The sequence below is a fragment of the Thalassophryne amazonica genome, chromosome 18 (assembly GCF_902500255.1).
Source record: "Thalassophryne amazonica chromosome 18, fThaAma1.1, whole genome shotgun sequence".
Lineage (NCBI taxonomy): Eukaryota > Metazoa > Chordata > Actinopteri > Batrachoidiformes > Batrachoididae > Thalassophryne > Thalassophryne amazonica.
This window is the reverse complement of record NC_047120.1, coordinates 12,850,956-12,875,051: the sequence shown is the minus strand read 5'-3', so window position 1 is coordinate 12,875,051 and position 24,096 is coordinate 12,850,956. Positions and strand designations below refer to the sequence as shown.

General features: G+C 46.8%; 1 long non-coding RNA gene across 2 annotated transcripts in view; it reads right to left on the bottom strand.

Moving 5' to 3' along the window:
- The window catches only part of LOC117530307, a 29,343-nt gene extending 7,508 nt beyond the window's left edge, over positions 1-21,835 (bottom strand). Inside the window, exon 1 of one of the 2 annotated variants that reach the window (XR_004566296.1) lies at positions 21,753-21,835. This is a non-coding gene — a long non-coding RNA (uncharacterized LOC117530307). Of the gene's footprint in view, positions 1-10,860; positions 10,960-21,752 lie in introns of those variants that run through there. The other variant, XR_004566297.1, reaches the window with a different exon arrangement.
- Positions 21,836-24,096: the final 2,261 nt, after the last annotated feature.

Genomic DNA, 24,096 nt, shown 5'->3' with positions numbered 1-24,096 from the left:
CAGACATGAAGATGAACATTTTCACTCAGGTTTCACTGCTCTTCAGTCAGAACACTCATTTTGTTCTGCCCTCTGACAGGCGGGATGCACGGGGATGGTAGGACACAAATGCACAGCTCCGGCAGACAGCTCTGTTTGTTAGTGGTCTTTACTAAAGGAAAATGCAGAGGTCGGTACATGAGCAGGCAGTCCAACAAAAGCAGCAGTACAGAAATAATCAGGCAAATGGTGTGGTAAAAACAACAGGCAGGAGGTCAGGTATACACTATGAGGCAGGCAGGAACAAGAACACAGGTACAGAGCTGGAATGCAGGCACAAGGCATGACAAACTGGTGGAGAACAATACCACCCAGTGAGCTTATAAAACCCCAAGTGGCAATCAGCAAATCAGGAACAGGTGCACATGGAAAGCACCAGAAGCAGGGCGTGGCCAGAGAGTGAAAGAGAAACACCCATTACCAAGAACCAATAAGAGAAACAGAGACAGACAGACCCAAGCAGAAAAATCCCAACAAAAGAGTAAATAAACCAAAAACCTGATAACACAAAAGAACAAAACTCAAGCCCTGACAGCACCCCCCCCCCTCCATGGCCGACCCTGGACGGCCCAGGCGAACCAGGATGAGAGGAGTGAGAACAAAGAGGTAATCCACGACCGCTCCTCAGGGCCATAACCCTCCCAATCCACCAAATACTGAACCCCACGGCCACAGCGGTGAGAGGCAAGGAGCCGCCGCACCGCAAACGCCGGGCCACCATCCACGAACCGGGCGGACGGAGGGGGAACGGCAGGAGGGCACAAAGGACTGGACCTAGCAGGTTTAATCTGACTGGTATGAAAGGACGGATGAATGCGGAGTGACCTGGGGAGACGAAGACGAACAGAAACGGGGTTAATAATTCTGGACACAGGAAATGGACCGACGAACCTGTGAGCCAGTTTACGAGACAGTCCTCTCAATTTCAGATGGCGGGTAGAAAGCCACACTTTTTGACCGGGAACATAGGCAGGAGCAGGGGACCTTCTACAGTCAGCGGCAGACTTATAGGCCTGTGAGGTGCGAACTAAAACCCTCTTGGCCCGCTCCCACATCCGTTGGCAGCTGAGGATGAGACGAAGTGCAGAAGGAACCAAAGAGTCGAGATCAAGAGGAGGAAACAGAGGGGGTTGATGACCAAAAAGGACGTGAAAGGGTGAGTAACCAGTAGATGCTGAAGGCAAATGATTATGGGCTAGTTCAACCCAGGGCAGTTGGACGGACCAGGTGGCAGGCTGCTGGGAGGCTAAAATTCGGAGTCCCTTTTCCAAATCTTGGTTGACCCGCTCGGTTTGACCATTGGCTTGTGGATGGTAACCCAAGGTTAAACTAGCTGAAACCCCAAGGAGACGGCAGAATTCCCTCCAGAAGTGTGATACAAATTGAGGACCCCAATCCGACACAATATCCTGGGGAAAACCATGGATTCTAAAGATGCTCGTAAGCATCACCTCCGCGGTTTCCTTGGCTGAAGGTAACTTGTGCAGGGGAACAAAATGAGCCATTTTGGATAATCTATCAACTACGGACAAAATCACAGTGTTTCCTCTAGAGGGCGGAAGACCAGTTACAAAATCCATAGTAATGTGTGACCATGGATGAGCAGGAACAGGCAACAGTATTAACAATCCTGCAGGAGGGCGATTGGGCCTCTTATGCATAGCACAGGTTTGACAAGCATTAACATATTCGGTTACATCATTCACCATTCCCGGCCACCAAAATCTCTGCTGAAGTACCGACTGAGTCTTTTTTATACCCGGATGGCAAGCAAAGCGGCTGTCTGTCCCCACTTGATTACTTCCTCCCTGAGTGCGGCAGGAACAAAAAGCCTATCAGCAGGACAGGCGGATGGCACCGGAACCCCATCAGCTGCCGACCGGACTCTCGTCTCGATTTCCCATGTGAGAGTGGAAACAAAACAGGAAGCAGGCAGGATGGGTTCAGGATCTGCTGGGGCGTTGACAGGTTCCCCTTGACGAGACAAGGCATCGGGTTTCCCATTTTTTGTCCCAGGCTGGTATGACAACACAAAACTGAATCTGCTAAAAAATATTGCCCACCTAGCTTGACGAGCGTTAAGGCGTTTGGCCAATCTCAAATACTCCAGATTTTTATGATCGGTATAAACCAGAAAAGGTGTTTGTGCCCCCTCCAGCCAGTGGCGCCACTCCTCCAAGGCCACATTTACCGCCAACAGCTCACGGTCCCCGATGCTGTAATTTCGCTCAGCAGGTGTCAACGTCTTGGACAAATAGGCGCACGGATGCAGCCTATTGTCTTCAGCACATCATTGAGACAGTACCGCACCCACTCCAAAATCAGAAGCGTCTACCCCTACCATGAACTGTCGGGCGGGGTCAGGGAGGAGCAGCACGGGGGCCTCAGTAAAGCGATTCTTTAAGACCCTCAAAGTGTTCTCGCACGCCGGAGTCCAGGAAAATGACCGGAGGGATGATGTGGCGTCATGAAGAGGAGCTGCAATGGAACTGAAATTACAAATGAACTTGTGGTAGAAATGAGCGAAGCCCAGGAATTTCTGGACCTCCTTACAAGAAGATGGAACAGGCCAATCTCGTACCGCAGCCACCTTGGCAGGATCCATTTTAATTTCACCTTCTGAAATCACAAACCCCAAGAAAGAAACAGAAGATTGGTGAAATTCACATTTTTCAGCTTTGACAAACAGGCTGTGGCTTAACAGGGTCTGAAGTACGGTGCGAACATGTTCAATATGCAAATCTAGATCAGGTGAGAAAATCAAAATATCGTCCAGATAAACAAATACAAACTTATTCAAATAGTTCCGCAACACAACATTTACCAGGTTTTGAAACACAGCTGGGGCATTTGTGAGACCAAATGGCATCACTAAATATTCATAGTGCCCGAGGGTGTATTGAACGCCGTTTTCCACTCGTTCTCTCTGATCCAAACAAGATGATACGCATTATGGAGATCTAATTTCGTAAACACCGTAGCTCCTTCCAATAACTCAAAAGCTGATGAGATGAGCAGCAGAGGATAACGGTTCTTAATGGTAACTTCATTAAGCCCCCGGTAATCAATGCATGGGCGGAGTGATTTATCTTTCTTCTCCACGAAGAAAAACTCCGCCCCAGCAGGTGACGAGGAGTGACGAATTAGCCCAGCTGCTAAGGACTCCTGTATGTACTCGTTCATTGCGTGGCGTTCAGGTGCCGACAGAGAAAATAGTTTTCTCCGGGGTGGGCTTGCCCCAGGAAGGAGCTCGATGGCGCAATCATACACACAATGAGGAGGTGACAGGAAGTGAGGGTTGGACACAAATGCAAGGCTCAGTCAGGCAGCTCTGGTTGGAAGACTTTAGTGAGGATAATAGCAAAGGTCAGTACACGGGAAGGCAGTCCAAGAAACACAGCAAAAGTACAAAAATCATCAGGCTTAGACATGGTCAGAATACACAGGCTGGAGGTCAAGAACACGAGGAGGCTGGAAGTACAAGGGAACACTGGAACGAGAGCTGGAAAGAAGGCACAGTGCGCATCAATCTGGCGAAGGAACAGAGCAAAATGAGTAGTATTAATACATCCCAGTAATCAACAGCAGATTGATAGCAGGTGCACAAGGAGGAGCCCAAACCAAGGGTGTGGTCAAGAGAGCAGAGGCACACCCACCACCACGAGAGACAGAGAAACCAAAACAGGAAAAGATCACACAGAGGAACAGAAAAACCAGAGAGCAACCACAATAAATAAAGACAAAACCGAGCAAACTCACATCCTGACAGTACCTCCCCCACCGCCACGGCCGACCCCGGGTGGCCCGGGCGCGGCAGGGTGAGCAGCATGAAAAGCGCGAATAAGACTGGGATCCAATAAAGCGGGAGGGAAGCCAGGACCGCTCCTCAGGGCCATACCCCACCCAATCAACTAAATACTGAAAACCACGCCCGCAACGACGAGAAGCCAGGAGCCGGCGCACGGAAAAAACAGGACCACCATCCACACACCGGGCGGACGGGGGGGAACGGCAGGAGGGCACAAATCACTCGACCGAACGGGTTTGACACAACTGACATGAAAGGTGGGATGGACACGCATGGACCGGGGAAGATGAAGATGAACTGAGACCGGGTTGATGACTCTGGAGACCGGGAACGGACTGATAAATCTGGGAGCCAACTTCTTGGGCACGCCCCTGAGAGAGAGGTGGTGAGTCGAGAGCCAAACCTTCTGACCTGCAACATAAGGCGGTGCAACAGACCTCTTGCGGTCCGTGGTGGCCTTGTAGGACGCCGTGGAACGCAGAAGAATCCTACTCGCCCGCTCCCAGGTACGACGACAACGGAGGATAAGACTAAGTGCCGAAGGGACTGGGGAGTTAAGATCCACCGAGGAGAAGAGTGTGGGCTGATGACAAAAAACCACATCAAACGGAGAGTAACCGGTAGAGGAAGAGGGCAAGCTGTTATGCGCAAGTTCAACCCATGAGAGCTGATCTGACCAGGAGGAGGGATTACGTGATGCTAGCAACCGAAGCCCCTTCTCCAGCTCTTGATTCAACCGCTCCGCCTGCCCATTGGCCTGTGGATGGTAGCCCGAGGTTAGACTGGAGGTGACCCCGAGAAGACGGCAAAACTCCCTCCAAAAGTGGGACACGAACTGCGGACCCCGGTCTGATATGATGTCCTGAGGTAACCCATGTAAACGGAAGATGTGATTTAACATGACCACTGCAGTTTCCTTAGCCGTCGGTAGTTTGCTTAGGGGAATAAAATGAACCATTTTAGAGAAACGATCGACGACAGTCAGGACAACCATATGCCCCTTAAACGGTGGGAAACCGGACACAAAATCCATAGCTATGTGAGTCCAAGGACGACTCACCACCGGTAAAAGCTGACTTGCGTCTGCGGGCGGTTGGTTGGTCGATTTGTGCCTAGCACACGACTGACAAGCGGTCACATATTCAGAGATGTCCTTGACTAGCCCTGGCCACCAAAATCTCTGCTGCACATTGTACACGGTTTTCGTAATACCTGGATGACAGAACATGCAAGTGTCGTGACACGAATGAATGGTTTCGCCCCGGCGGGCCGGACGAACAAAAAGCTTCCCCTGCGGAGCCAGCAGCGGGAGCATTATCGGATGCGGTTCTCTATATCCCACGTCAGGGTGGCTACAAAACAGGAAGGAGGTAAAATGGTTTCTGGCTCTACGGGTGCATCCCCGAGTCCACTAGTCGGGATAAAGCGTCGGGTTTTCCGTTCTTAGTACCCGGACGGTAGGACAGGATGAAGTTGAATCAACTGAAGAATATTGCCCAACGTGCTTGTCGGGAGTTGAGGCGCTTGGCGGTGCGGAGATATTCGAGATTTTTATGCTCGGTGTAAACTATGAATGGGTTTTGTGCCCCCTCCAGCCACCACTCCTCCAAAGCCACTTTGACTGCCAACAGTTCGCGATCGCCGATCCCATAATTACGTTCAGCCGGGGACAGCTTTTTGGACAAAAAGGCGCATGGATGCAACCTATTGTCAGTGGGGTTTATCTGGGACAAAACTGCCCCAACACCCACATTGGAGGCATCAACTTCGACCACGAACTGCCGAGCGGGGTAATAGAGGAGCAGCACAGGGGCCGTGGTAAAGCGATTCTTTAGGACCTGGAACATCTCATCACACTCGGGCGTCCAGACGAATGGATGGAGGGATGAGGTCACTGCATGAAGCGGAGCTGCAACAGTACTAAAACCACGGATAAACTTGCGGTAGAAGTTGGCGAACCCTAAAAATCGCTGAACCTCTTTGCGGGATGAGGGAACTGCCCACTCCTGAACCGCCGTCACTTTAATAGGATCCATTTTGATTTCACCAGCGGAGATAACAAAACCCAAAAAAGAGATTGTGGATCTGTGAAATTCACACTTTTCCGCCTTCACGTACAGTCCATTTTGCAACAAGGTCTGTAATACTTGACGGACATGATGTGTGTGCGTAACCGGGTAGCGGGAGAATATCAGAATGTCATCTAAATAAACAACGACGAATTTATTAAGGAATTCCCGAAGTACATCGTTGATGAGATTCTGGAATACTGCAGGCGCATTAGTGAGTCTGAATGGCATTAGTAAGTATTCATAGTGCCCGGAGGGGGTGTTGAAAGCGGTTTCCATTCGTCCCCTTGTCTTATTCGGACTAAAGGGTATGCGTTTTGTAGGTCAAGTTTGGTGAAAATTGTGGCCCCTTCTAACAACTCAAACGCTGATCAAACTAGCGGGAGTGGGTAACGGTTCGTTATCATGATGTCGTTTAACCCCCGGTAGTCTATACGGAGCGTCTTATCTTTCTTTTCCACAAAAAAAAGAAACCTGCCCAGGCGGGTGATGAAGAAGGACGGATCAACCCTGCAGCCAAAGACTCCTGAATGTACTCATTCATGGCATGACGTTCAGGAGCCGAAAGAGAGAAAAGCTTTCCCTGAGGCGGAGACGTCCCGGGGAGGAGCTCGATTGCGCAATCATAAGCAGTGGGTGGTAACGATTTAGCTCTGGTCTTGCTGAAAACGGCTGCTAGGTCATGGTAGCAGTCTAGGACATTATTATTACATGCTGGACTCCATGAAACAATCTCACTTCAATCAAAATTGGGCCCATGACGCTGTAATCAGGGGTGCCCTAGTATAATCGGGTGACTCATCTGATCCAGTACATGAAAACTGATGGTTTCTGAGTGTATGTGGGAAATTATCATTTTAACCTGCTGTGTACGGTGTGTGATTTGGCCCAAAACATGCCCATCTACTACACATACCACCAGTGGACGAGAGATCTTAAACAGCTTAAGGTGAAGGGACCTGATGAGACAAGACAAAATCAGATTGGCATCTGAACCAGAATCAACAAATGCGGATACGGTTATGGAGGAATGGTCAGATATTAATTCGGCTGGGACTATATTTCGAGAAGAAACAAGGAATGGAATTGAGACTCACCCGCACCTCTGATCTTGGCCGCCTGGTGGCACCCTGGCTTGACAAGTGGATATCAAATGCCCTGACTGTCCACAGTAGAAACAGAGTCCGCCCTCACGGCGGCGCTGTCGCCCACCGGAGAGAGCTGGGTATGTCCCAACTGCATCGGTTCCTCTGAGCTGTGAGGAGGAAGGTCGAGCCGAGCGTGGGAGAAGGAAGGCCGGCTCGGAGGAGTGTCGGTACGCAGTTCCAGGAAGCGACTCCCACGTTGAGGTCGATCCTGCAGGCGACGGTCTGTTCGGATGGCCAGTGCGACCAGGCTGTCCAAGTCGTCCGGCAAATCGACCGCAACAAGCTGCTCTTGGATGTCGGCAGACAGTCCCTGAAAAAAGACGTTGAGTAGTGCCGCCGGGTTCCGTTCATCACTGCTGCTAGAATACGGAAGTCGACTGTGTAATCGGCGACCCGGCAGCTCCCCTGCTTCAGCCTCATGAGAGCGCGCTGCCTCATGCCCTGGAGCCGTGTGCTGGAATATCTGCTCCAGTGCGGTGGTGAATGTGGTGAGAGAGGTACAGGCTGGTGACTGGCGACCCCACTCAGCGGTGGCCCAGACTGCCGCTCGACCGTTCAGCTGAGTGATCATGTAAGCGATTTTTGCTTTGTCGTTAAGGAACATCGTGGACATCAGTTCGAAGTAAAGTTCGCATTGCGTGATGAATGGTCTTACGTCTCCGGACTCGCCTGAAAAGCGTTCTGGTTGCGACAGCTGGTTACACACCACTGGCGCTGAAACAGAAGCTGGTGAAGCGGCTGTCGGTACTGGTGGTGGTGGGCTGGCGCCACCGGTGGCCGCATCAATGGAGTCTGGGCTGATTCGGACAGTAACTGATTCATTTGCTCGGTGACAGAAGACATGAATGCATCCTGGCGTTTGGCGAGTTCGCCAAACCCGGAGCTGAACGCAGCAAGCTGGTCTTCCTGCTGCGCCAGCTGTTTGCTGTGGTGACGTACCGCCATCTGGTATGCATCTGAGCCTGCTGCGTCCATAGTTGGCCAGACTGATCTGACAGGAAGTGAGGGTTGGACACAAATGCAAGGCACAGTCAGGCAGCTCTGGTTGGAAGACTTTAGTGAGGATAATAGCAAAGGTCGGTACACGGGAAGGCAGTCCAAGAAACACAGCAAAAGTACAAAAATCATCAGGCTTAGACACGGTCGGAATACACAGGCTGGAGGTCGAGAACACGAGGAGGCTGGAAGTACAAGGGAACACTGGAACGAGAGCTGGAAAGAAGCACAAGGCGCATCAATCTGGCGAAGGAACAGAGCAAAATGAGTAGTATAAATACATCCCAGTAATCAACAGCAGATTGATAGCAGGTGCACAAGGAGGAGCCCAAACCAAGGGCGTGGTCAAGAGAGCAGAGGCACACCCACCACCACGAGAGACAGAGAAACCAAAACAGGAAAAGATCACACAGAGGAACAGAAAAACCAGAGAGCAACCACAATAAATAAAGACAAAACCGAGCAAACTCACACCCTGACAGGAGGTAGTGATTTGGCCCTGCTTTTGCTAAAAACTGTAGCTAAATCATGATAGCAAGCAGGAACCCCACTGAGATCTGGGTTAGCAACAGGCTGAGAGAGAACTGATCTTGAAAGACAGGAGTTATCACAAGCTGGGCCCCATGACACAATTTTCCTCTCAGCCCAATTAAAATGAGGACAGTGCTGCTGTAACCAGGGGTGCCCCAGAATAAGCGGATGTGTCATCTTGTCAAACACATTAAAACTGATCATTTCGGAGTGATTCTCTGTCACAATCAAAGAAACAGAGTGCAGTGAGTGACACGTCCCAATTCACGGCCATCCACAGCACGCACCACCAGAGGGCGCGAGAGCTCTACTAAATTCAGATGCAGGGACCTGGCAAGAAAAGACTGAATTAAATTTGCATCAGAACCGGAATCAATGAAGGCTGACAAGGAAACAGAGGAATGCTCAGAGGAGAGCCTCACAGGAATAACATTTTGTGCTGTGGATGGAGAAATAGAATTTAGACTCACCCATATGTCTGACTTTGGCCGCAAGGTGGCACCCTTGGCTAGGCAATGACTAATCATGTGTCCTGAATCGCCACAGTAAAAACAAAGTCCACTGTCACGATGACGCTGCTTCTCAGCGGAGGAGAGGTGAATGCGGCCCAGCTGCACGGGCTCCTTCGTGCTGCGATGCGGAGAATCAGCGTCGACCTTACTGGAGGAGGTGCAGAGAGGGGGAGATACAGAGCGACTGGCTGGGAGCTGGATGGCGTGCCGTGGAAGGTCTTGCAGGCACTGGTCGGTCCGGATGGCGAGAGCGCTGAGCTGATCCAGGTCGTCGGGGAGATTCACAGACACCAGCCGATCCTGAATCTCTTCAGCCAAGCCCTGGAGAAAGACGTCCTGAAGAGCTGCGAGATTCCAGTCACTTTTAGCAGCCAGGATGCGGAAGTCTACTGCGTAATCGGAGACTCGTCTTCCCTGCCTCAGCCTCATGAGGGATCGAGCCGCTTCATGGCCCGGAGACGTGTGCTGGAAAACCAACTGCAAAGCAGTGGTAAAAGCCGGAAGAGAGAAGCAGATGGCGGATTTATGACCCCACTCAGCTGTTGCCCACGCCAACACATGACCAGTCAGGTGAGTGATGATGTAAGCTATCTTCGTCCTGTCGGACGGGAACTTACAGGCCATGAGCTCAAAGTTCAACTCACACTGTGTTATAAACGGTCTGACGTCACCTGATTCGCCTGAGACAGCAGGTTGCAGTACTCATGTGCAGGTATAGAAGCAGGTGCTGACAGCCCCAGTGGTCACGAACTGGTACTGTCGGTGGTCGTCATGAGGGAAACCTGATGATCAAGTCTGGTTAACAACTGATTCATCTGAGTGCTTACCGACTCCATAAACGAGTCTTGACATTTAGCGAGATCGCTAAACCCGGAAGTCAGAGCAGTGAGATGGTCTTGCTGCTGTGTGAGCTGCTTACTGTGACAGCGTACTGCTGACTGAAATGGGTCGGAGCCGGCTGCGTCCATCCTTGGCCAGTTTGTACTGGCAGGCTGGATGCACGGGGATGGTAGGACACAAATGCACAGCTCTGGCAGACAGCTGTGTTTGTTAGTGGTCTTTACTAAAGGAAAATGCAGAGGTCGGTACACGAGCAGGCAGTCCAACAAAAGCAGCAGTACAGAAATCATCAGGCAAAATGGCGTGGTAAAAACAACAGGCAGGAGGTCAGGTACACACTATGAGGCAGGCAGGAACAAGAACACAGGTACAGAGCTGGAATGCAGGCACAAGGCACGACAAACTGGCAGAGAACAATACCACCCAGTGAGCTTATAAAACCCCAGGTGGCAATCAGCAAATCAGGAACAGGTGCACATGGAAAGCACCAGAAGCAGGGCGTGGCCAGAGAGCGAAAGAGAAACACCCGTTACCAAGAACCAATAAGAGAAACAGAGACAGACAGACCCAAGCAGAAAAATCCCAACAAAAGAGTAAATAAACCAAAAACCTGATAACACAAAAGAACAAAACTCAAGCCCTGACAGCCTCACTGTCTGACAGCTATGCAGATAGATAAACTCTTCCACAAGTGACAGGTGTGTAGTCTTTTAATCGACGTATCCTTCACTTACAGAGTGAAACTGGAACAGAAATGAAATAACATATTAAAACTGTGCTACCATGTTTGTATGTCGATCTCAAAGCAAAAAATATCGCTAGCAATACAACAAACAAAATAAATGTAATTCTTCTTCAAAGTTTGAAAATAATGTCCAATATTCTCTCCAAATATCATAACAAACATAAATACTCACAAGCAATGCTTTCTGTAAGGCAACAAAGGAAGGATGGATGTGGATCTCATCAGAAAATAAATGTGCTGTCAGCCATTTTCTACATCTGGACTTTCTTTAACTCTCTTACAAAAACGGTGCTGAAACACAATACAATCGACTCCTTAGCCTCCTGCTGGTGGGAGGGAAAACTACACCGGCGCACCTCTTGCTGGTGGGAGGGAAACTACACCAGCACACTCCCGGCCTGACGTCCACAGGATGTCACTTCTAGGTATGAGGACTAATGTCTTCCCTGTCAGAGTTGCGCAGCAGTAAGACAGTCTCAGTAACTGGCCTCAGGAAGGTTTTGCAGGTACCATCAGAGGCAATCTTTATCTCAACCTTCCGTACCTTCCCATCTCGACTAGGGAAGGTGTTGATCACGACCCCCGTGGGCCAGTGGCTCCTTTTAGCCTGGTCGTCCTTCAGAAGTACGAGATCTCCCTTTTGTAGGTTTGGCCTCTCTGAATGCCATTGTCTCCGACCCTGCAATGTTGGCAAGTACTGAGTTCTCCAGCAAGTCCAGAAAACATTAGAGAGATGCTGCACCTGTCTCCATTGACGTCCGTATAAGTCTGACTTGTCAAAGCATCCAGGTGGTGCAGATGGCGATCCAGTTTTCTGGGTGAGGAGGGTTGCAGGAGTAAGAACGTATGGACAGGGAGGATCAGTTGAGACTGGAATAAGTGGTCGGGAGTTTACAATGGCGGTTACCTCGGCTAGAAGAGTAATGAGAACTTCATGAGTAAGCACATGAACTGGGTTGGTGGTTAACATCGAGTCGAGTATGCGCTTCATGGTCCCAATCATGCGCTCCCAACTTCCTCCCATGTAAGAAGCATGAGTGTGTTAAAGATCCATGTGCATTCGTTCTTACTTAAGAAATGTTGTATTTCCTGGTTATTGCATTGGTTGGAAGTTATCCCAATCTCCTTGCTGGTCCACGAATGGAGATGAACCGTCGTAACGCAGTGATGAAACTCGATGACTCCATCGACTCGATTGCCTCAATATGAATGGCTCTGGTACTCAAGCACGTAAAAATGACAGCCCAACGTTTACTGTTGGCTAGGCCTCCACGTGTGCGATGAGAACTGATAGTCCAGAGTCCAAAGATGTTGACACCTACATAAGTGAAAGGTGTGCAGACTGTTACGCGGTCCTTTGGTAGGTCGGACATCTTTTGGGTTTCTGTATTCGATCTCAATTTGCGACATGTGACACAACGGTGAATGACAGAGCTGATACAATGCTTACCGCCGACAATCCACAGGCCAGCTGTTCTAACAGCTCCCTCTGTGAAATGGCGTCCCTGGTGCTGTACATGCTGGTGGTAATGTCTCACCAGGAGTGTAGTCAAATGACACTTCCCTGGGATGATGAAGGGATGTGCTTCATTGTTTTGCAAGTCTCCTTGTGAAAGACGACTTCCCTTCTAAGGCAGTCTGAGTCATCTTTGAAAGGTGACAGGTTTCCGAGGGGACTTTGTTTGGGTATCTCTTTTTGGGCTTCAATGCATGCAAATACTTCAGGATAAGCCTCGTGTTGAAGACAGCTTAGGACAACAGTCTTTGCCTTTGCATAGTCCTCTCGGGTGACGTTCGTGCAAATATGCCAACCTTGGCACCCACTTTCAGAGTCATGTCCTTTGAAACATCTGACAATATGGACAAGCCTTGCTATAGCTCTTAGCAGTGATCTCCATGTAGAGAATGACTCGAAACGACTTGGATCCAGGAAAGAATCTGTAAGGCCAGTAGCAAGGGCTGTTACCATAGGACGAATCTCTGGGTCTGATTCAGGATCAACTAGCCCAAACGATTCAGTCTCATTCGTGTTTGATCGAAGCATGAATTCTGGTCCTTCGAGCCACATGCTTGACACCAAAGTGTTTGCTGTGATGGATCTTGAAGCTACGTCTGCTGGGTTTAGATCTGTTGGCACAAAGTTCCATTGGGCAGGTGAGGATGATTTACAAATCCTTTGAACTCGATTACACACATAGACATAGAATCTTCTTGATTCATTTTGTATATATCCGAGTACTACCTTGCTGTCTGTGAAGAACTTTGTACAGTGCAATGGAATATCATTCTCTTCTGAAATCAAGTCTGCAATCTCGACTGCAAGAACGGCTGCACACAGTTCCAGCCTTGGGATTGTTATCTCTTGTTGTTGTTCAAGTTTAGCTTTGCCAAACACATATCCAAGTTCACTCTTGCCCTCGGCGTCAGTGATCTTCACGTAAACCATGGCAGCAATTGCTTTTGTGGAGGCATCGCAGAATAACCAGAGCTCCCTCTTTGCTGCATCACAGAATGATGATGGGATGGGATTTTTACCTTTTCGAGATGCTTCAGGGATTCTTTCCATGTGCTCCACTCTTTGAGCATCCTTTCTGGAAGTGGATCATCCCATTCACCTGAGCCAGTTGAGAGTTCTCTTAGAAGCGCCCTGCCTCTGATACTGACCGGGGCTGCAAAGCCGAGAGGATCATATAAACTATTGATCATGGAAAGTACTCCTCTACGAGTGTAGAGCTTCTCGGTAGTGGATACCTGGAAGGTGAACTCGTCGGTTGCAATATCCCAGCTTATTCCAAGACTCCTTTGCATTGGTGGACTATCTGTTCCAAGGTCAAGATCCTTCAGAACCTTTGCAAGATCCTCCTTGGGAAACACTTTCATCACTGTGATGTCATTCGAGGCGATCTTATGCAGCCTCAGATTGGCTGAGGATGATGTTTTTTGAGCCCTTTGAACGACAGAGACAGCCTCTGTACTTGAGGGAAAGGAGACTAGCCCATCATCAACGTAGAAATGACGTTACACAAGATGTTTTGTTGTATTATCTCCTGTTTCTCAATCATCTGATACCCTCCAGAGTCCATAGGTCGCTACTGCCGGCGATGGGCTGTTGCCAAAGACGTGTACTGTCATTCGGTACTCCGTGATTGGTAGCTCCATGTCATTGTTCTGGTGCCACAGAAAACGCAAAAAGTTCCTATGGTCCTCCCTGACCTTGGAGCAATGGAACATTTGTCTAATGTCGGCAGCAACAGCTACCCTTTCTTGGCGGAGTCGCATCAGTACACCCAGCAAGCTGTTGTTAAGATTTGGGCCTGTAAGAAGAACATCATTGAGGGACACTCCTTTATGGCGTGCAGTAGAGTCAAAGACTACCCTTATTTGGTCCGGCTTGCGGGGGTGGTAAACTCAGAAAAAGGGTAGGTACCAACACTCTTCTTGTTCTGTGAGGGGTGGCGCAATTTCTGCATGGCCATTGTCGAAAAGAGTTTGCATAAATTCCTGGAAGTGTCCTTTCATGTGAGGACGTTTTTTCAGCATATGACATACTGAGGTTAGTCGCTGAATGGCTTGCTGCTTGTTGTTGGGAAGCCGTGGCCTTGGTGAACGAAAAGGCAGCGGGGCAACCCAAGTATCTGTATTGTCCTGATAGACTTCCTTATTCATTATCTGCAGAAAGGTTGCTTCCTCTTGTCAATAACCAGGTCTTTCATCCAAACTTGTTTGCTGGAACACAGTTTCCCCAATCGAAGTGCTCATGTTGTGGCTTTGCTGGATGCATTCCTTTATTTGAATAAAATTGTTGCATGGGAGGAAGTGACTGGGGCGACCATTGTCCCAAATAGTGGTCTTGAAAACACTTGCCTGTGCAGGTCTGTGAGCTCCGCCTAAGCACACATTTCCAATAATCACCCATCCAAGAGCTAGCTTTTGTGCAAAGGGTGCATTTGGAGGCCCATTGCGTTGGTCAAGGACCTTGTGTGCTTGAATAACATCTCTCCCAATGAGAAGCAGAATATCGGCATCAGGGTCAACATCTGGAATGTCTGGAGCAATGTCTCGGAGGTGGGAATGATTACATGCGGCGTCAGGACTAGGAATTTCATTGCGATTGTCAGGTAGCATGTCACATTCAATGAGTGTTTGGAGCTCTAGATGTGACTTGTTGTCAATGGATTCCACAATGAAGTTGTATGCTCTCCTCCCGGTAGCTACTTCAACACCAGCACAGGTTTTCAACTTGTATGGGTAAGAGCTTTTAGTTATGCCAAACGTATCAAAAACTGAGGATCTGGCAAGCGACTTGTTGCTTTGATCATCCAATATGGCGTAAGCTTTGAGCTTCTTCTCAGGTGAGCCACATGGATAAACAAACACAGGACAGATCTTGGCGCACGAGTGACTTTCAACTTCACTCCCACAGACTTGCGTACATGTTGAGGTGGCCGTGGGTATTGCTACATTGGACTCCCCGCCGTTATCGGTAGCAGGCTCTGTGGTAGTTGCCCAAGGTGCTGGACCTGGATGAAGAGCGGTGATGGGGGAGTTGGAGTTACACTCTCCGCAAGAAGTCTCAGCCTTACATAGTTTTGCCTGGCGAGTGGTGGAGGCGCAACACCTAAAGCATATTAGGTTTTTCTTCGGATAAACCTTGCACTCCTCTAATGGCATTTCCCTGAAAGCTCTGCATTTTTTGAGGGCATGAGGTTTCTTATGGATAGGACATTCCTTATTTGGGTCTTGGATGTTTGCTCCAGGAGTTGGTTTTGGCTCAGAGCTGACCACTTCAGTTCTAATGACTGAGATTGGTTCCTTCTTACTTTGCTTGTCTTGAAATCTCATCTTAGTGTGTGATGTAATGTGTGAGGGCTGCACACAATGCTTAAAGCTAGGTTCATTGCGCATCTTGGATTCCCTGCTGATGAAGGCGACAAATACTGAAAATGGTGGGAACGACACTGAATGTTCCTCTTTGTATTTGGACCCATAGGCCATCCACCTTTCTTGCAGGCTGAATGGTAACTTCTCTACAACTGGATGAATACCGCGTGATGTGTCAAGATACAGCAAGCCTGAAACATAGCCTTCATCCTTAACGGCATCTATCTCCAGGAGAAGGTCCTCAAGTTCTCTCAGGAGATGTGGATCTTTGTTTGAGATTCTTGGAAAATGCTCAAGTCTGTCTAGTAGCGCCTTTTCCAGGGCCTCAGGGGAGCCGTAACACTCGTCAAGTCTTCCCCATACTTTGGCCAGTCCTTCACTTGGTTTGTTAATATACACTGCTCTCAGTCGTTTTGCATATTTAACAGACTCTGACCCAAGCCATTTGATTAACAAGTCAAGTATTTCACTAGGGGACAAATTCAAATTGCATATAGCATTGTTAAATGAAGACTTCCATCCCCAATAGTCACCTGGGTTGTCATTAAACTTACTGAGGCCACCGTAAGCAGTTCACGTCGTGCAAGAACCTAGCAATATCACTTATGTTGGAATCTTGTAGAGCAGGGGTGGCCAAGTTCCGGTCCTCGAGAGCCCACATTCATCATCATCATCAATTCATCATCAATTTTATTTATATAGCGCAAATCACAACAAACAGTTGCCCCAAGGCGCTTTATATTGTAAGACAAGGCCATACAATAATTACGTAAAAACCCCCAACGGTCAAAAACGACCCCCTGTGAGCAAGCACTGGCGACCGTGGGAAGAAAAACTCCCTTTTAACAGGAAGAAATCTCCAGCAGAACCAGGCTCAGGGAGGGGCAGTCTTCTGCTGGGACTGGTTGGGGCTGAGGGATGAGAACCACAAAAAGACATGCTGTGGAGGGGAGCAGAGATCAATCACTAATGATTAAATGCAGAGGGTGCATACAGAGCAAAAAGAGAAAAGAAACATTCAGTGCATCATGGGAACCCCCCAGCAGTCTAAGTCTATAGCAGCATAACTAAGGGATGGTTCAGGGTCACCTGATCCAGCCCTAACTATAAGCTTTAGCAAAAAGGAAAGTTTAAGCCTAATCTTAAAAGTAGAGAGGGTGTCTGTCTCCCTGATCCGAATTGGGAGCTGGTTCCACAGGAGAGGAGCCTGAAAGCTGAAGGCTCTGCCTCCCATTCTACTCTTACAAATCCTAGGAACTACAAGTAAGCCTGCAGTCTGAGAGCGAAGCGCTCTATTGGGGTGATATGGTACTATGAGGTTCCCTAAGATAAGACGGGGACCTGATTATACAAAACCTTATAAGTAAGAAGAAGAATTTAAATTCTATTCTAGAATTAACAGGAAGCCAATGAAGAGAGGCCAATATGGGTGAGATATGCTCTCTCCTTCTAGTCCCCGTTAGTACTCTAGCTGCAGCATTATGAATTAACTGAAGGCTTTTCAGGGAACTTTTAGGACAACCTGATAATAATGAATTACAATAGTCCAGCCTAGAGGAAATAAATGCATGAATTAGTTTTTCAGCATCACTCTGAGACAAGACCTTTCTAATTTTAGAGATATTGCGTAAATGCAAAAAAGCAGTCCTACATATTTGTTTAATATGCCGCTTTGAATGACATATCCTGATCAAAATGACTCCAAGATTTCTCACAGTATTACTAGAGGTCAGGGTAATGCCATCCAGAGTAAGGATCTGGTTAGACACCATGTTTCTATGATTGTGGGGCCAAGTACAATAACTTCAGTTTATCTGAGTTTAAAAGCAGGAAATTAGAGGTCATCCATGTCTTTATGTCTGTAAGACAATCCTGCAGTTTAGCTAATTGGTGTGTGTCCTCTGGCTTCATGGATAGATAAAGCTGGGTATCATCTGCGTAACAATGAAAATTTAAGCAATGCCGTCTAATAATACTGCCTAAGGGAAGCATGTATAAAGTGAATAAAATTGGTCCTAGCACAGAACCTTGTGGAACTCCATAATTAACCTTAGTCTGTGAAGAAGATTCCCCATTTACATGAACAAATTGTAATCTATTAGATAAATATGATTCAACCACCGCAGCGCAGTGCCTTTAATACCTATGCATGCTCTAATCTCTGTAATAAAATTTTATGGTCAACAGTATCAAAAGCAGCACTGAGGTCTAACAGAACAAGCACAGAGATGAGTCCACTGTCTGAGGTCATAAGAAGATCATTTGTAACCTTCACTAATGCTGTTTCTGTACTATGATGAATTCAAAAACCTGACTGAAACTCTTCAAATAGACCATTCCTCTGCAGATGATCAGTTAGCTGTTTTACAACTACCCTTTCAAGAATTTTTGAGAGAAAAGGAAGGTTGGAGATTGGCCTATAAATTAGCTAAGATAGCTGGGTCAAGTGATGGCTTTTTAAGTAATGGTTTAATTACTGCCACCTTAAAAGCCTGTGGTACATAGCCAACTAATAAAGATAGATTGATCATATTTAAGATTGAAGCATTAAATAATGGTAGGGCTTCCTTGAGCAGCCTGGTAGGAATGGGGTCTAATAGAGCTCTGACTCTGTCAGCCTGGCTACAGTGCTGAAAAGAAACCTGGGGTTGTTCTTGTTTTCTTCAATTAGTGATGAGTAGTAAGATGTCCTAGCTTTACAGAGGGCTTTTTTATAGAGCAACAGACTCTTTTTCCAGGCTAAGTGAAGATCTTCTAAATTAGTGAGACGCCATTTCCTCTCCACTTACGGGTTATCTGCTTTAACGCTGTGAGTTTGTGAGTTATACCACGGAGTCAGGCACTTCTGATTTAAAGCTCTCTTTTTCAGAGGAGCTACAGCATCCAAAGTTGTCTTCAATGAGGATGTAAAACTATTGACGAGATACTCTATCTCACTTACAGAGTTAGGTAGCTACTCTGCACTGTGTTGGTATATGGCATTAGAGAACATAAAGAAGGAATCATATCCTTAAACCTAGTTACAGCGCTTTCTGAAAGACTTCTAGTGTAATGAAACTTATTCCCCACTGCGGGTAGTCCATCAGAGTAAATGTAAATGTATTAAGAAATGATCAGACAGAAGGGAGTTTTCAGGGAATACTGTTAAGTCTTCAATTTCCATACCATAAGTCAGAACAAGATCTAAGATATGATTAAAGTGGTGGGTGGACTCATTTACATTTTGAGCAAAACCAATTGAGTCTAATAATAGAGTAAATGCAGTGTTGAGGCTGTCATTCTCAGCATCTGTGTGGATGTTAAAATCGCCCACTATAATTATCTTATCTGAGCTAAGCACTAAGTCAGACAAAAGGTCTGAAAATTCACAGAGAAACTCACAGTAACGACCAGGTGGACGACAGATAACAACAAATAAAACTGGTTTTGGGACTTCCAATTTGGATGGACAAGACTAAGAGTCAAGCTTTCAAATGAATTAAAGCTCTGTCTGGGTTTTTGATTAATAATAAGCTGGAATGGAAGATTGCTGCTAATCCTCCGCCTCGGCCCGTGCTACGAGCATTCTGGCAGTTAGTGTGACTCGGGGGTGTTGACTCATTTAAACTAACATATTCATCCTGCTGTAACCAGGTTTTCTGTAAGGCAGAATAAATCAATATGTTGATCAATTATTATATCATTTACTAACAGGGACTTAGAAGAGAGAGATCTAATGTTTAATAGACCACATTTAACTGTTTTAGTCTGTGGTGCAGTTGAAGGTGCTATATTATTTTTTCTTTTTGAATTTTTATGCTTAAATAGATTTTTGCTGGTTATTGGTGGTCTGGGAGCAGGCACCGTCTCTACGGGGATGGGGTAATGAGGGGATGGCAGGGGGAGAGAAGCTGCAGAGAGGTGTGTAAGACTACAACTCTGCTTCCTGGTCCCAACCCGGGACAGTCTCGGTTTGGAGGATTTAAGAAAATTGGCCAGATTTCTAGAAATGAGAGCTGCTCCATCCAAAGTGGGATGGATGCCGTCTCTCCTAACAAGACCAGGTTTTCCCCAGAAGCTTTGCCAATTATCTATGAAGCCCACCTCATTTTTTGGACACCACTCAGACAGCCAGCAATTCAAGGAGAACATGCGGCTAAACATGTCACTCCCGGTCCGATTGGGGAGGGGCCCAGAGAAAACTACAGAGTCCGACATTGTTTTTGCAAAGTTACACACCGATTCATTGTTAATTTTAGTGACCTCCGATTGGCATAACCGGGTGTCATTACTGCCGACGTAAATTACAATCTTACCAAATTTACGCTTAGCCTTAGCCAGCAGTTTCAAATTTCCTTCAATGTCGCCTGCTCTGGCCCCCGGAAGACAATTGACTATGGTTGCTGGTGTCACTAACTGCACATTTCTCAAAACAGAGTCGCCAATAACCAGAGTTTGATCCTTGGCGGGTGTGTCGCCGAGTGGGGAAAAACGGTTAGAGATGTGAACGGGTTGGCGGTGTACACGGGGCTTCTGTTTAGGACTACGCTTCCTCCTCACAGTCACCCAGTCGGCCTGCTTTCCCGGCTGCTCGGGATCTGCCAGAGGGAAACTAACGGCGGCTAAGCTACCTTGGTCCGCACCGACTACAGGGGCCTGGCTAGCTGTAGAATTTTCCACGGTGCGGAGCCGAGTCTCCAATTCGCCCAGCCTGGCCTCCAAAGCTACAAATAAGCTACACTTATTACAAGTACCATTACTGCTAAAGGAGGCCGAGGAATAACTAAACATTTCACACCCAGAGCAGAAAGTGCGGGAGAGACAGGAGAAGCCGCCATGCTAAACCGGCTAAGAGCTAGTAGCTGCGCTAAGCTAGCGGATTCCTAAAAACACACAAAGTGAATAATGTGTAAATAATTTAGAGGTGATTCAGCAGAGGGAGTGCTTTAGTTAAGGCACGTGAAGATTACACTGTGACGCAAATCGTTATCTAGGTAACTAGATCAATCTAACTGCGCAGATTAAACAGCTAACAGATGCAGCAAAACACCGCTGTGCTCCGGAACAGGAAGTGATACAATACCGCAGTGAGAGCCAACCACCAGTAGAGGCAAGCAAGAGTCCAATGAAAGACTTGTTAGCACACTTTTAATGAGCCTTTCATTGGATTCAGGTGTGCTGGAGCAGGGAGACAACTAAGAGTGTCAGGAATGTGGCTCTCGAGGACCGAACTTGGCCACCCCTGTTGTAGAGAGCCTCCTTTTGGGTGGAACGGTGTTGCTCTTCGTGACAATTTCTGCATAGGATTGCCCTGGGATGATGGAAGAGCATTTTTAAGTTTGTCTGCAGTGCAGGGTAAGAGAACATAATCTGTGTCTGTGGACTGGTCTTGTTCTTGCTTGGGTTGCTCAAACGTAACAGTGGTTGCTAATGTTTCGTTGTGGTCTGCATTGCCAAATATACTCAAGTCCTCTTTTGATTATTTGCTGTTTATCATAATCACGGGTGTGTTCTGTGGAATTTACTTCCTTACGGCTTAATGCAGATCCTTTTTCAATTTCACTAGCTGCTGTCTCATAGACACATGCCTCGGCTTGTGCAGCTTCTGCGTCACACTGCTGCTGTAGCGCTTGAAGTGTGGCATCCAAGCACACTTCCTTCACTTTAAGCTCTGCTTTCTTAACTTTCATTTCAGTTTCCATTTTTGCAAATTCTGCTCTTGTGCAGGCTGCTTCAGCTTTAGCTTGAGCGTTCAGGGCAGCTATACTAGCCGATGACTTCACTGAACCTTTAGAACTCTTGGAGAGTCATGATTTCTCAGTATGGATGGACACTGCGGTCTCACTCTGTTGTTCAGACATTGTTGGATTTACTGAGGCTGATGATAACATCCACTTGTTGTCATGTAAATAGATGCTTTTTCACTGTTCTGCCCTCACTGTCTGACAGCTATGCAGATAGATAAACTCTTCCACAAGTGACAGGTGTGTAGTATTTAATTAACGTATCCTTCACTTACAGAGTGAAACTGGGAACAGAAATGAATAAACAGTATTAAAACTGTGCTACCATGTTTGTATGTCGATCTCAAAGCAAAAAATATCGCTAGCAATACAACAAACAAAATAAATGTAATTCTTCTTCAAAGTTTGAAAATAATGTCCAATATTCTCTCCAAATATCATAACAAACATAAATACTCACAAGCAATGCTTTCTGTAAGGCAGCAAAGGAAGGATGGATGTGGATCTCATCAGAAAATAAATGTACTGTCAGCCATTTTCTACATCTGGACTTTCTTTAACTCTCTTACAAAAACGGTGCTGAAACACAATACAATCGACTCCTTAGCCTCCTGCTGGAGGGAGGGAAAACTACACCGGCGCACCTCCTGCTGGAGGGAGGGAAAACTACACCGGCGCACCTCCTGCTGGAGGGAGGGAAAACTACACCAGCGCACCTCCTGCTGGTGGGAGGGAAACTACACTAGCACACCTCCTGCTGGTGGGAGGGAAAACTACACCAGCACACATCTGGCCTCCCTCTGTTTGTTCCACTGAGCTGTTGGAGAATGAATTGTGGAGGTTTTTGAGCAGGTTTAAAACTGATCTTTTAAAATGTTCATCTGAAGCTCTTCCTGTCTTTGTGGAGGCAGCAGATGGTTGTTGGACTCTCTGATGGTGGGCGTGTCCACAGAGTGAAGCACGATGATGGTTTTTACGTGGGCTGCGTTCAGCCAGACATAATGCAGGAAAACCTTTGTGATTCTCACCAATCACAGCAGTGGATATTGCAAATGTCCATATATATTTAATTTTGAGTATTTACATGAAATGTTTGTTTGGTAACACTTTACTTGAAGGTACCATCATAATCGTGACATAACACTGTAATAACTGTGTTCAAATGATAAATATTGCATGTTTTACTAAATGTTTTGTTTTAACTAAATGTACTCTTCGACAGCCCTGTCACCTTTCTGTACCTAAAGCCCTGTCACAGTGGCATATTCATAGAGCTGCTCATTGCGGTGTTGTGTTTCATTTAAATACGCCCGAAATATGCACATACTCAGCCTATAACAGTGTTCGTTCATACTTGCAGCTGCGTGTGTTCGCGTTTTAATGTGTGCACACAGTCGCGTGTGCCATGCTGCACCAGTTCAGTGCTATTTTCTGCCTCTGTGGAAGTGCGCTCTGTTCTCTACAGCATGGTGTTGTGCGGCTCAAAAACAGAGTCATTTAACATTATTATCATTATTATTATTATTATTATTTGTCTTAGTGGATCACTTTCATTGTGTCCAGATGCTGCTGAGTCTGGCTGTGGTAAAGGCTGCCCTGAACAAAACGCTGACGCGTTAAACTGGGAGAGAGCGCTTTTATTGATAGCGCACGTGGTCTCCCTCTCCCTCTCTCCCTCTCTCTCTGTGACACATTAATTTAAGGAGTCTGATAGCGACACAGTGAACAGTCCTCATATAATGAGTCCAGTATGATAAAGTGAAGCAGCGATCTTGCAGTATTTATAGCTTCAGAAGAACAACAGGGAGATGTGAAGTGGCATACAGTACCGTGTTGCAGCATGGGTGGGCTCACAACAGCAGACAATAGCACGGCGCTGCGTGTACTCGCATGAAGGCTCCATGCTGTGCTGTACGCCGAAGAAAATTAAACATGTTTAATTACAGTGGTGGGCACACTTCCGATAATCCGATAACAGATAATTATCGAAGATAATGTTTTCTTTATCGGATTATCTTTTTAGATAACTTTAAAAACCATTATCAGACCAATTATCTTCCGATTAATCTTTGTCCGATAACTTTTAAACCGATAAACAAAATAAACAAAGCTGAACAGCAACAAGCATTTTTAAAATTAGTTTAGGACTCACCTGTTAAAAGTTTTGTAACAGATGCACAGCTATAACCTTTGCAAACAGAAGAGAGCCACTTGTATAAAAAGCATCTCAATCCTCTGCAAACAAAGGAGAAAACAGCCCCAAAAGAAAAAAAAAAACATTTCCTTTAACACCATACCAATAGGCTGGCGATATCGCCTAAGTCATCCAGAGGCATACATTTTTAACTTATGGTTCAAATTTTAACCAAACAAATTTTGGACAAGTTATTTAAAATTACTGTCATGTCTGAAGTTTTATTAAGTGAAAATATCAGATATATGTTTTAGTTTTAAAGTAATGTGCTAATTTTTAAGGTTTTGTGAGCACATCCTGTGACCCACAATGCATTTTGGGTAGGATGATGTAATCTCAGTACATCACGACAGGACAAATGCATTTCAGACACTCTGTTCAGGCTCCACGGACAACAGCATTAAACTCTAGTGCCTAAAACTCTCTTGAATATATTCTCTGCATCTATAGATGTTGGTTTTATTTGCGTTTGTTAAATTCCATGCACTTTAAATGTAGCAGACAGGGATTACTGTATCTGGAATTTTGTTTTCAAGGCCTCTACTGCCATCTACTGGTCAGTAGTGTTCACTAAGCGTGTGGGAACCAGTAGATAACAGTGTTCTATTTA